This window comes from Heterocephalus glaber, unplaced genomic scaffold (assembly GCF_053883595.1).
Source record: "Heterocephalus glaber isolate CG9 unplaced genomic scaffold, H.glaber_assembly_v1.0 deba00001175, whole genome shotgun sequence".
Taxonomy (NCBI): domain Eukaryota; kingdom Metazoa; phylum Chordata; class Mammalia; order Rodentia; family Bathyergidae; genus Heterocephalus; species Heterocephalus glaber.
Window position 1 is genome coordinate 1,844,132 of NW_028258207.1, and position 12,871 is coordinate 1,857,002.

Genomic DNA, 12,871 nt, shown 5'->3' on the forward strand with positions numbered 1-12,871 from the left:
TCCTTTTTACTTTTATTGCATAAAAGTAACTGGAGGGCCAGGAATTTAGCTCAGCGGTTCCACTGCCTGCCTGCCTCACAGTCCTCTTATTCTTGTCTTGTAAGACCCAAATCTTTGTGAAGTGCTGTGACAAAGACAGGTCTTGTCGACATTGTGCCTGTCTTCCTCCTCCGCAGGCCCGCCCCTTCCGGGGCAGAGGACTCCTAGAGATTGCTTTACAAAGATCGCTGTCCACGTGTACCCTGCACCTTTGTCCTTTAGAACTCATAAGTAGCCGCAAAGTATTGGCCTGATTACAGGGTCCTTCTGTTCTGAGAAATCCGCTGAGCTGTTTTTCAACACATAACTAAAATGAAAGCATCAAATTCTTTTTCTGCACCTATTGAGAGGACCATGTGGCTTTTCATCTTTAGTCTATTACTATGGTGAATTATACCATCTCTCTTTAGAATGTTTAGCCAGACTTGCATTCCTATAACTACTTCTACTTGGTTGTGATATATTATTCTTTTTCAGATAGCTGCATTTGAGCTGTTCATGTATCTGTGTTCATGATATTACCAATTTCTGATCCCTAAGAGGGTCCCTTTGCCCTCTCAGAACTGTGAAACCAATAGAAAGACCAAGCACTGCCCGAGCAGTGAAGGAGAGTTTTGTTCTTGGCCAAGAATAGGAGGAGTGGGGGTTAGACTCCTAAATCAACTTCTCAGCCTGTTGGGGGTAAGGAGGCTACAGATATAGGAGGAAAGAAATGGTGCAGAGGGGCAAGCTAAGAAAGAGGAAGACTTCCTGTCTCCAATGGGCACTCTGGCTGCCATCTTGGAGTTTACCAGTTTGGGGTGGCACACTGGAAGCAGGCTGCTGGCCTGCGGGCATTCAGTCCTCAAAGATAAACAAGCTTTGTGGGGAAAAGTTCGGTTAGGTCAAGCAGGCAACACAAGATTAGGGCAGAGCGACAATGAAGGATACTGGCCTGTAATTTCCTTATGTCCTTTTTCTGATGTTCAGTAACAGACATGAAAGAAAATGAGAAGTGTTGTTGGAAATTAGAGGAAAGGTGATCTTTGTTATATAATGGCAAAAATTTAGCTGAATTGTGTACTACACTTATATGGGAGGCAGAATTTGTAAGTAATGAATTGGATATTTAAGAATATTTCCAAGCCAGGTATTGAAGATATACCTTTCTTCTTGCTTTTTATAATAAAATGTAAGATGAAGAAGATAAAAGAACTATTAAATGAAAAGAAACCAGGCCTTGATGATTTGGGAATTCTCAGCCTACTGAGATTTTAAAGGATGTCAAAATTAGAATATTCATTGTTAGGAACACGTGTTCTGAAGAAAAGACCAAACGTCTGGCTGAATAAACCTATCTAGTGCTAATAAGATTAAGACTGACTGTGACTCATGGATCCCTTTAAAGAGCTCATCAGAAGCAAGGAACAAAAATGAGATCATCCAGGAAAATGGTGGACTGTCCTCATCTATCGGTATGAATCCCATGACACACAGGAAATCTACAGCTGTTCTGAGGACATTCCAGCAGCAGCAGCACTGCCAATTTGGCCTGAGAGGAATACAGACATAAGGAAATGCAGAAAGGCTGCCAGACTCCCAAAACCTCCTGCAGGAAAAGGCTAATCACTTGCTTCGCCATGCACACAGACTGCACTTTGAGAAAAGTCAGGACCGGCTCCAAGGCCACAGCCATGGATGCAGAGTGAAGCCTGGAACTCCAAGGATTGTTCCCAGCTTTCGAAATGGAAAAGAATTGTCCCTGCTCTACCTCAGGTGGAATTTCACTATGTTGTCCAGGCTGGTCTTGAATTCGTGGGCTCAAGTGATCCTCCTGCCTCAACTTCACAAGTAGCTGAGACTACAGAAACGTGGTCCCCACGCTCCACTTATTTTCTCGGTATTTGAATGAGAACATCTATCACTGTTATCTTATGCCTGCCTTCTGTTGTATTTTAGAAGTTGAAAATGTCTTTCCAGTTTCACAGGGTCATAAACAGATGAAATTTCCGCAAGATGGACCATACCTGGAGTCTCATGCACACTTTATTTAGGTGATTTTCATGTTAAGATTTGGGACTTCCGAGGTGATGATATTTAGAGCAGATTTTGGACTTGAGTTGAATGTGATGGGTTGAGACTTTTGGAAACATTAGGATGGGGTGAATGTAGATTTCATCTGGACAGATGTGAATCTGGGGCTTTGGGGCAGATTGTGCTCATCTATCCCCCAGTCCATGGAGCCTATGTATGCTAGGTTATATGGCAGGAAGAAAGCCTTTCCAGATGTAATTTAAGAGTCTCCAGATGAGGAAATGTCCTAAATTGTCCAGGTGAGCCTTACCTGCAATCCATGTATCCTTATCAGAGAAAAGCAGAGCGGGATTGTACACATGCACAGAAAATAGAGATGTGAAGACAAAGAAGAGGAGGATTCAAAGATGCTGCTCTCAGAGATTAGAATGGTGCAACCATAAGCCAAATGGTTCAAAAAGACAAAAAGTGCATTCTCCATGAGAGCTTGCAGAAGGAGTATGGCCCTGAGGTAGTAATGAAAGCGGTGTGACACTGGCATAAGGAAGACAGGCTGATGGGACAGAGCAGCAGGAATAGGAATAGACTAGTGCACATATCAACAACTAATTTTTATCCAGTGTACAAAGGCAATTTTGTAGGCCACATCCCTGCCGAGTACTAGCGGGCCATGAGTGGCACCTGCTTCTTGCCTTACATAATTCGGCTATATTGTTTTATATCAGGAGTCAGACCAAAGCTCTATGTGACTCAAATGGGAGTGTCAGATGGCAGACTGGTGAGTATAGCTCCTCCCTCTATGGCTGCCATGGAAACCTTGGCCCTGGTTCTTGAAGTGGCAGGGCCCTGCTGAGTTATGTGCAGCTGAGGTCAGCATGACCCCCATTAAAATCCTTTCCCCTGAATTATGGCTTCTCACTGACCTGATAGGTTGCATGCTGGTTGCACAGGCCCCAGTATTGGTTTGTTCTATCTAAGCAAGATAAACAGTGCCGACCTGACAGCCCTGCCTGGTGCCATCATGCCAGGTGTTCTGCAGTGTTTCACATAGGGAGCTCCCTAGCTCCCTATTCCTTCCCACGATTGTACTCAATAAATACTGGGTGTGCTTGGGGGCCTTTGTCTTTGCTGCCACTGGCAGCACTGACCAGGACCTGAGACTCAGCCTCTCCACTCTAAGTCTCGTTTCTGTCTGTTCTTGAATTTGCCTTGTGCTGTGGTGGCTCACAGGCCAGGACCATGGCAGAGGTCCTGGTAACGTCCCCTTCCCCACTTCCTGCCCAAATTAATGGTGAGAAGTTTTTCAATAATTCATGCTGAGCAATTGAATATCCATATGCCAAAAAGAGATGAATTCCTACTTTGCATTGCTTATATAATAAACTCAGTATGGATGACGGACAAATTTAAAACTTTAAACTATACAACTTCTCAAAGAACCATAAGAAAAAACTTTTGTGACCTCAGCTGAAGCAATTTTTTCTCATATATGGATAATCCACAAGAGAAAAAACGAATTGAATTTTAGAAAACTTTAAAAATCTGACCAAAATATTTGAACTTGTTTAAAACTTGGCCAAAATATTTATTATTTAAAACTTGGCCAAAATATTTGAATATCGTATATCTAATAAAGGAAATACTTTGTGACATACATAATATATATAAAGAACTCACAAAATTTCAATAATTAATAAAAAACCTAAGGACAAAATTTGAATACCACTTTGCCAAAGGAAGCATAGAGATGGCAAATATGCCTATGAAAAAATTCTCAACAATCTTCATGATTACATAACTGTTCATTAGATCCTCACTAAAACCACTACATTTCTTAGGAAGGCTAGATTAAATACACCACACATGTTAGACGTTGGTGAGGACGTGGCAGAACTGAAATGCTCATATGGTGGTGGTGAGAACATAAAGTAGGGCACCCCCCTTGGGAAATTGTTTAAAATGTGTGCTGCTTGCTGTGTGATCTGCCCATTCCATTCCTAGATGTCAAAGAAAACAGAAACTTGTATGTAAATGTTCATCGAAGTTTTACTTTTAATTCCAAAATCAACTCAAGAGTATATTGGTGAGTTCGAGGCCAGCCTGGGCTATATAGTAAGTTCAAGGCCAGCCTGAACTACAAAGGGAGACCCTGCCTCAAAAAACCAAAAAAGCCCAGTGCACAGGAGGTGAGCTGCTCCCAGTGCCCAGGAGGAGGCTTCTGGGCTGCCATACCACTCCCCTCAGCACAGGGTAGGTGAGCTGCATGGGTGCCAGCAGCCCCGCCCCCCTGCAGTTAAAACGAGAAGACACGTAAACAAGTCTCAAAACCAGACTTCCAGATCACCAACAGCAACCCCAAAGGGAAACGAGATGGAACACTATGATACTCAACCACCTGGACTCCCTGAACTGGCAACGAAAGAGAATCTGGAAAAGATAAAATCAGAAATAATTTCTCAGATAACAGCAGAGATTGTGCTCATAGTGCAAGACATGATTAATAAATCTAGAGAAGAGCTGAGGAACATGATGGAATCTCAACATAGGAAACAAGTGGAATCCATAAAACAGATGCAAACAGATTTTCAGGAGATTAAAAACTCCACTGAAAGCTTAAGCTGCAGAATGAGCCAATGTAAGGACAGAATTTCAGATATAGAAGATAAGATTGCAATTAGTGACCAGGAAAAGAAAAATTGCTTTAAAATAGTAAGGGACCACGAGAAATCAAGCCAGCAGCTGCTAGACAATGCAAAGAAGAATAACGTAAGACTGATTGGAGTCAATGAAGAAACAGGAGAAAGTACAGATGACATAAAAAAACTTCACAGAAGTGTTGGCAGAAAACTTCCTAAGCAGAGGAAAAGAACTTGACATGCAGATAAGTGAGGCATATAGGACTCCAACTGGCCTTAATCAAAAAAAATCTACACATAGGCATATAATTGTTAAGATTCCAGAAACCCAACAGAAGAACAAAATTCTACAAGCAGTTAGAGAAAAGAAACAAATCACATACGAAGGAAAGCCCATCAGAATCAAAGCAGACTTCTCAATGCAAACCCTCAAGGCAAGAAGAGCTTGGAGTCATGTATTTCAAGCCCTAAAGGAAAACAGCCTCCAACCCAGATTGATGTACCCTGCAAAACTATCTTTCAAAATTGATGGAGGAATAAGATACTTTCATGAAAAAGAGCACCTTAGGAACTTCATAAATACCAAACCAGCACTCCAAAAAATTTTAGACAATATTCTAGGAAAAGACAATGAGGATCACAACCCCAGGAAGCCCAGCAGAATTAATCTGTTGGGCATGACAAGAAATTAAATGCAAAGGGGGAGAATCCTACAAAAAGAAAAAGTCATTACAATGATAAGTCAATACGTTCCTGTACTGGCTATTTATCATCTTCTTGTGTCTACTTTTTAATTGGGTTGTCTATTAATGACCTGTAAAAGTTCCTTATATATTCTGGTCTTAGGTTATATTTATTATAAATATGGTCTGTTTAAGGACTACTTTTCATTTTCTTAATGATGTCATTTAAAGTTGAAATTTTGATGGAATCTCATTTATCAATTTCTTTCTTTTATACATAATGTGCTTTGTATCCTAGGCAATTCTTGCCTACCCTAAATTCATGAACATTTTCCCTTATAATTTCTTCTTAAAGTTTTATAGTTTTAGTCTTTCCTATTTAGGTTCATAGATCCTTTCAAGTTATTTTTATGTATGGAAATAAAGGGTTGAGGTTAATTTTTTACATATGGATACTGGGTGTTCTAGTAACCTTTGCTGAAAACACTATCTTTTCCTCTACTCTTGAATTGAGTTTATGTTCTATAAATTGTTAATATTAAATAATCTTTCAAAACTTGGTGGACCATATATGTGTGGTTCTATTTCTAGATTCTCTGTTTTATTCCATTGATCTATATGTCATTCCTTACCCCAACACTGCCTTGATTACTGTAGCTTTAGAGAAAGTCTGAAAATTAGGTAATAAAGGTCTTCCAAAACTGTTTTTTTCTTTCTTTTTACTTTTCTAGGTCCCTTGTACTCCTATATAACTTTTAAATTGCAATATCCAATTCTTCATTTATAGCAAGTATACATAGACCTGAATTTTTATATATACCTTGTGTTTTCTAATCCTGCTAAATTCAAATACAAGTTCTAGGCACTCGTAGAGATTTCTTAGTATTTTCTCTGTACCTGATCATTTCATCTACATATAAAGATTTTACTTCTACCTTGCCAATCATATACTAATTGTGTCTTTTTATTGCCCGACTATTTTGGTTTGGGCCTATGTTTCAAATTTTAATGAACACACGAAGAGTAGGCATATCTGCCCTTGTTCCCCACCTTAGGGAGAAAGCATTGTATCTTCTCCATTCATATAAGGCATTCTCGCTGGAAGTATGGAGAACATGTCTTATCTGTTGAGAAGGTTCTGTTCTACTTCTAGTCTCCTGATAGCTTTTACCCTGAACAGCTGTCGAATTTAGTCCTATACTTTTTCTCCAACTAGTGACAGGATCATATGGCTTTTTCCTTTCCTCTGTTAAAATGATAACTTATGGGGGTGGATCTTCCAATGCTGAACCAACACTGCCAGCCCTGTAATAAAACCACTTTCTACATACTGCCAGATCTGATGTCTGATAGTTTGTTTTGTTAAACAAATTTTTATCTATGTTCATACTTTTTTCTTCTATTACCTTTTATCCACTTTTGGTATTAGCGCAATGTTGATTTCCTAAAATGAGAGGAGAAGTGTTCCTTCTTTATTCTGCTTTAAATGTTTGATATAATTTATCAGTTAAAATGTATATGAGCCTGTTGTCATATAGGTAGGTTTTCAAGCTAGGAATATACTTTCTTTAATAGGTGCTATTCAAATTTTACATTTCCTCCAGAGTCAGTTTCATTAATTTGTCTTCCAAGGTACTTCTTAGAAGTTGTCAAATTTATTTCAAAAAAAGATTTTTGTAATATGTTTTTTATATCCTTTTAAATTCTGTAAAATCTGTGGTAATGTCCTCTAAATTTTGACATTATAATTTAAAAATGTGTAATTGATATTGTGTAATAGGAAGTAAAGGTCTAAAGGAGCAGGGGAAGTGGGAGGGTAGGGGAAAGGAAGAAGGGAAAAGAAAAAAATATGAGAAAAGGAAAAAAATGGAAACAAAGTCTTTGCAAATAGGGAAGAGTGGAGGGGGTGAAGGGAGGGCAGGGGAATGGGGAAAGAAATAAGAACCAAGATACTCAAGGAATGGTACAGGATCCCAGTGATGTATGTAAATGTATTTTATACCTAAAATGTACCAAGAAACTTAATGGAAAAAAAAGAGTGTATTGATGGATGAATTAATAAATAACTGTGGTATTGCCATAAAATAGAATACCATTCACTAATTTAAAAAATCAGTGAACTACTGATGCATGCAGTAACATAATTGAGTTTCAAAGGCATTGTGCTGAGTGAAAAAACCAGACTAAAAGTAGACATTTATATAAAATTTTAAAAATTTTAACAAATATATAAATAGACATGAGTAGAATGTATTTTCTATAGTAACATCATTTGATTCTTTAGATTAATGTATAAGCCAAAACCCACACTTTCACCAGTGTCAGACATTTTATTGACCTATAGCTTACCATTCATTTTATTTAAAGCAAAAAAATTCTTTGTCCCTGATATTCTAAAGTGTATTTATTTATTTATTTATTTATTTTTTTGGCTGACTTAGGCTTTAGGATCACTCACTTTCTCATTCCTAATTCTATTATTCTAAATTGTTCCACAGATTTTTTTATACCAAATGTAATAATGTTGAATATTAATTGTATGTGTGCAGATGAGATGAGCCTTTCTCTGTCAAATAGGAAAGGATACTTTACATAGAACTTTGGAAAGGAGAATCTATCTATCTGTCTTTCTATCATTTATCCATCCATCCATCCAACCAACCACCTAGCTATCCAACCCAATTATCTGTTCATCTATATACTTACATATTTATGTTTGTTTGTTTGTTTTTTTCTTTTTTTGGTACCAGGGATCGAACTCGGGTCCTTGCACTTGCGCAGCAGGCGGTGAAACCACTGACTTACATATTTATCTTGCTTTTCATTTTTTAATTTTAATTTAATACAAGAACATATTTGTTTTGTTTTGTTTTTGGTACCAGGGATTGAACTCAGGACCTTGTCCTTGCAAGGCAGATGTAGCGCCACTGAGCTAAATGCCCAGCCCTTAATACAAGTAAATATTAATAAAGATTAAGAAAAACACTCTTCTATGAAAAAATAAAACAAAATTTTATATCAAAATAATGAGAGAGCAACAATGGCTACCATACTGTGTATTATGATCTTAAATGTATGACCAAAATGTTACGTGGAATACAAGTCATAGACAAAAAAGATTATCTCTTATAAAAAAGAAATAAACAAATAAAAGGACACAACTTTCTTTTCAATGGACAGGAGAAACCTGTAGGATAAATGAAAAAATGAAACATAGAAATTCCATTTGACTCAGCTATCCTCCTTTTAGGTATCTTCCCCAAAGGGTTAAAGTCATCATATTACAGGGATACATGCATGTCCACATTTATAAAAGCACAGTTTATGATAGTTGGATCTTGGAAACAGCTACAGATGAACGGATAAAGAAAATGTGGTATTTATAACTGTGGAGTACTACTTTACCATAAAGAAAGATAATCTAGAGGCATTCATAGGCAAATGGATGCAATTTGAGAACACAATGTTAAAAATATTGCGTGGTTTCTCTCATATCAGGAAAACATATGTACTATATATATATATAAAATGTATATGAGAAATATAAATAGGATGTAGAGAAAAGTAGGGAGAATTCAAATAACTTCCCAAATTATCTATTTTGTTGTTTCAAAAATATTTTAGATAAATGTTAACTTGTTTTATTTATACTACTAGTTTTATTCTGTTTTTTGGTTTTCTGAGACAGGGTCTCACTATGTAGTCCAGGTTGGCCTTGAACTCACCATGTTCAGGCAGGCCTCAAACTCATGGCAGTCCTCCTACTGGGTTTTATTCTTTAAATATAAAATTTACCTACATATGTTTAAGTGTTAATATACACACCCAGGTGTTACCTTTGATTCAAAAAGCTTTCAGCTCTCTAATAGACAAACCCTGTTGCTAATCTAACGTGTTCATGAGTATGACACAGGTTCCTTTCATGATAATGACTTCCTTCTCATCTCATGAACTTTGAGTGTTGAGTTTCATATTCACGTCCATCACAAGTCATCTTCCCAAAGATCATTCTAATCTTCAAGAATCTGGTTAATTTTCATAACCACATACTAATTTTTAAAAATCTTACTTGTCTTTGAAAAGGAAAGAGTTGGCAACTTGGTATAAGAAGAGACACCTGGCACACTTGGATTATTCCTCAGAGTGCACAACGTGCAGCAGTGTGGCTGTGAGGGCTGAGAGGACATTGCTAGCGTGCACGCATTCACATTCACATGAACTTGAAAATTATTAATAGCGATTGGGGTAAGACAGCTGGGTGAGGATTCAGATTAGAGGTAGGGATGGTATGTGTCAGAATGCTGTGAAACACATGCTGAAAACTATAGGACTGGACAGTTAAAATGTCATTTGCTTGCATCCGATGAAATCAGAAAATTTTCTGCATCTATAACAGATGCCCAAACAGACATGTTAAATGACAGAGAAGCACATATCATGGTCTGAAGAGAGCTGATGTGTGCCCATTAGCACAGCAGCCATCAATATGTACTGACAACATTTCCTTTAGTTGATTAAATTACTTTAACATTGATTAAATGAATAATAACGACATTGGAAAATTCTGCCTCCTATATGGAAGAAACATCTTATCAGCTAATTTATTTCTGAAAGACAATGAAATTTTTGAAAAAGATTGGGTAGATCATTTTAAAAGCCCACTATGCTTCTTTCTTCCAGCTGTTTCATTGATTACATGAAAGAATTTGACTTCATTGCCTTGAGAATTTTAAGTTTTATATTTAGCCTTGAAGAAAGGAAGTTTTATATCATTGAAGAGACCTGCATACTTATTAAAGCTCTTCGAATAATAAAAACAGAATTTATCACTATGTGATTTTTCTGAGAAATTACTTTTGCTAAAGTAATGAAAAGCTCAAAGTAGGTGGACATGCAGTTTAGCATGGGGCTGTTGACCTACAACCTGGGTATATTGGGGCTGAACCTAAAAAAATTAATATTTAGTGATGATAAATTTCTACTCAAAGGTCGGCAAAATATTCAGAAACCTACAGCCTAGAAATGCAGGACGTGATAGGCGACTCAGCTTTCTCCAAGGGAGTGAATACATTAAGAAATTCTAAAACACTGAAGAGAAAAAGGTCAAGAACATTGTCACAGTTAGGTGTAGTGTCCCGTGCAGTGATGCTGGAGCTGCAGGTGGGGGGGCAGGGACAGGGACAGGGATAGATGAATCTGAAGCAGCGTTCGCTGATGTAGCGGTGCTGGGTATTCGCGGGAGACAATCTTTCCGGATGACTTGTGCCTATTTTTTTTTTTTTTTTTGTACTGGGGATCGAACTTGGGTCCTTGCTCTTGCGCAGCAGGCAGCGAAACCACTGAGCTAAATCCCCGGCCTGCCTATTGTTAAATATTTTGAATATTCCCATTGGGAATGATCATATGCTCTGTGTCCTGTGCGTTTAGCCTTATTCATTTATTCAGCTAAAGTTTATTGACCCTCAATATATGCTGGTGAAATTTCACGTCCAACAAGGAGTTGTAATCTAGGACTGAAAGTGGCCTACTTTGGGTGACTATGTCCCACGGGAGAAAAGATGAATTACAGAAGACATTCCAAGGGTTCACAGACTGCTTGATGAGACTGAGGCAAATTTGATATTTTCCTTCCCTTTTCTGGGTTGTCTGCCTCTGTGTAAATGGCCTCTGGTAGGTTGTCAACCAAAACTTCTTCCCACTGGGCTGTTTCAGCCCGGAGTAGGAGCCTCCTTACACTGAACAAAATCAAGCTGCTGCTTGAAACCAGCTCAGAAAAATAGTTTAACCTCGTGCTTCTCCTTCCAGACCTTTTAGGGCTGATCTGTGGCAGGAGAAGGCAATGCCAACTGTTCCATAGTTCATTCAGAACTCCAGCCTTCACAGGCATATCGGCGGGGTCAGTTAGAGTCTCCTCCACATATTCCTTAAGAAGGAAAGTCTCAGGCTGTCTTCTGTCACTTCCTTCTATTTGAAATGAGCTCAGCTCTACTCGGTTAAAATGCACTGGGGTTGGCGCCATGTGAGCGACTGATTTGTTTACCTGGCAAGTATCTATCTGGGATCTATGTGAGCAAAACATCAAAGAAATTCCCAGTATCGCTTACATTGTGTGGCAAGTAATAGTAGTCAAAACAAGTCAGTATGTAATAAAGACTGTGATGGCAAATGCTATAAGAAAAATAAATCAGGGAAGAAAAAATTAAGACGATAGCATTGAGTAAAGGGCAGGGAGACAAACAGAAGAGCATTCCAGGAAGAGAGCATGACAAGTGAGCCAGGCATATGCTTGGCATATTTGAAAAGCAGCAAAGAGATCAGGACCCTGTGAGCAGAGTCACCAAAGGGGAATCATAGTCAGAAATAGTCGGAGAGCTAACAGGGGATCCACTGTAGGGCCCGTAGCCATTGGAGAGACACTGTCTCTACACTAAGTTAGAGGAGTGTTTGTGAGAAAGTGAGAGCTAAGGAGTAGATGTTCAGTTTATGTTTCAGTAGAGCTTGTCTGACACCTCGACCGATGCTGCAGAGTGGATCTCTCTATGACTCCCTTTTTGCCCTCAACTTTGACTGCATTCAGAAGGCTTCACAAATATTTTTAAACCTGTTGTAGCAGTTGTCAGTAGAAACGTGGACCCACTGCCACCCTTCCACTTCAGTGAGAGGCAGAGGGTCCCCTGCCACTTTCTAGCCACTCACCTTCACCCCCCCTTCACTACCTTTCCAAACCAGAGTGCCAGAGACCCCAAGTCCTGGCCTTGATGGCATTTACTGTTGTATTCCACTGCCTCCAACATAGAGACTGCCTTGGGCGTTTTTGTAGCAGCTGCCTAGCTCCCTCTCTTGCTTTCATGTTTACCCCTTAACACAGTAGCCTGAGTCATGCCACACCTCTGCTTGAAACCCTCCTGTGTCTCCCATCTCATGTGGTGTGAAGGCCAGAGGGCTTCACGGGGGTCAGACCCCCCACGACTTCCTGATCGCATCTCCATCTGCTCTTCCTCTTCCTCTCCTGGCCTTCTGGCCATGCTCCTACTCTATTGTATGCGTTCCCACCAAGGCTTTGCTCGTGCTGTTCCTCTGCTTAGAGTGCTTTCCTCCAAATGTCTGCAATGCTCACTACTTCACCTCCAGATTCTTACCCAAAGGTCACCTCCTCAACCAGAACCAACATGTGCAGCTCTAAATGTAGTGCTCTGGATAAATTCGGAAGACATCATTGGTCTAGAAGCGTCAGGGAATGAAATAGTACCAGCATTATACATGCTTATGGAAGACACTTTTCTTCCTCCTTCTCTATTCCCCCTCTCTCCTCCAGTTTGCCAATCACCTCATCATTCATACATTCCTACCTCATAGAGTTACCAAGCAAACAATTATGCTAGTGATAATAACTTCACAAATAATTAAAAATATCTCTTTACATTCTTCTGCATATGGATATCCAGCTTCCCCAACACCATTTATTGAAGAGACCACTATTCCTCCATTGTGTGTTCCTGG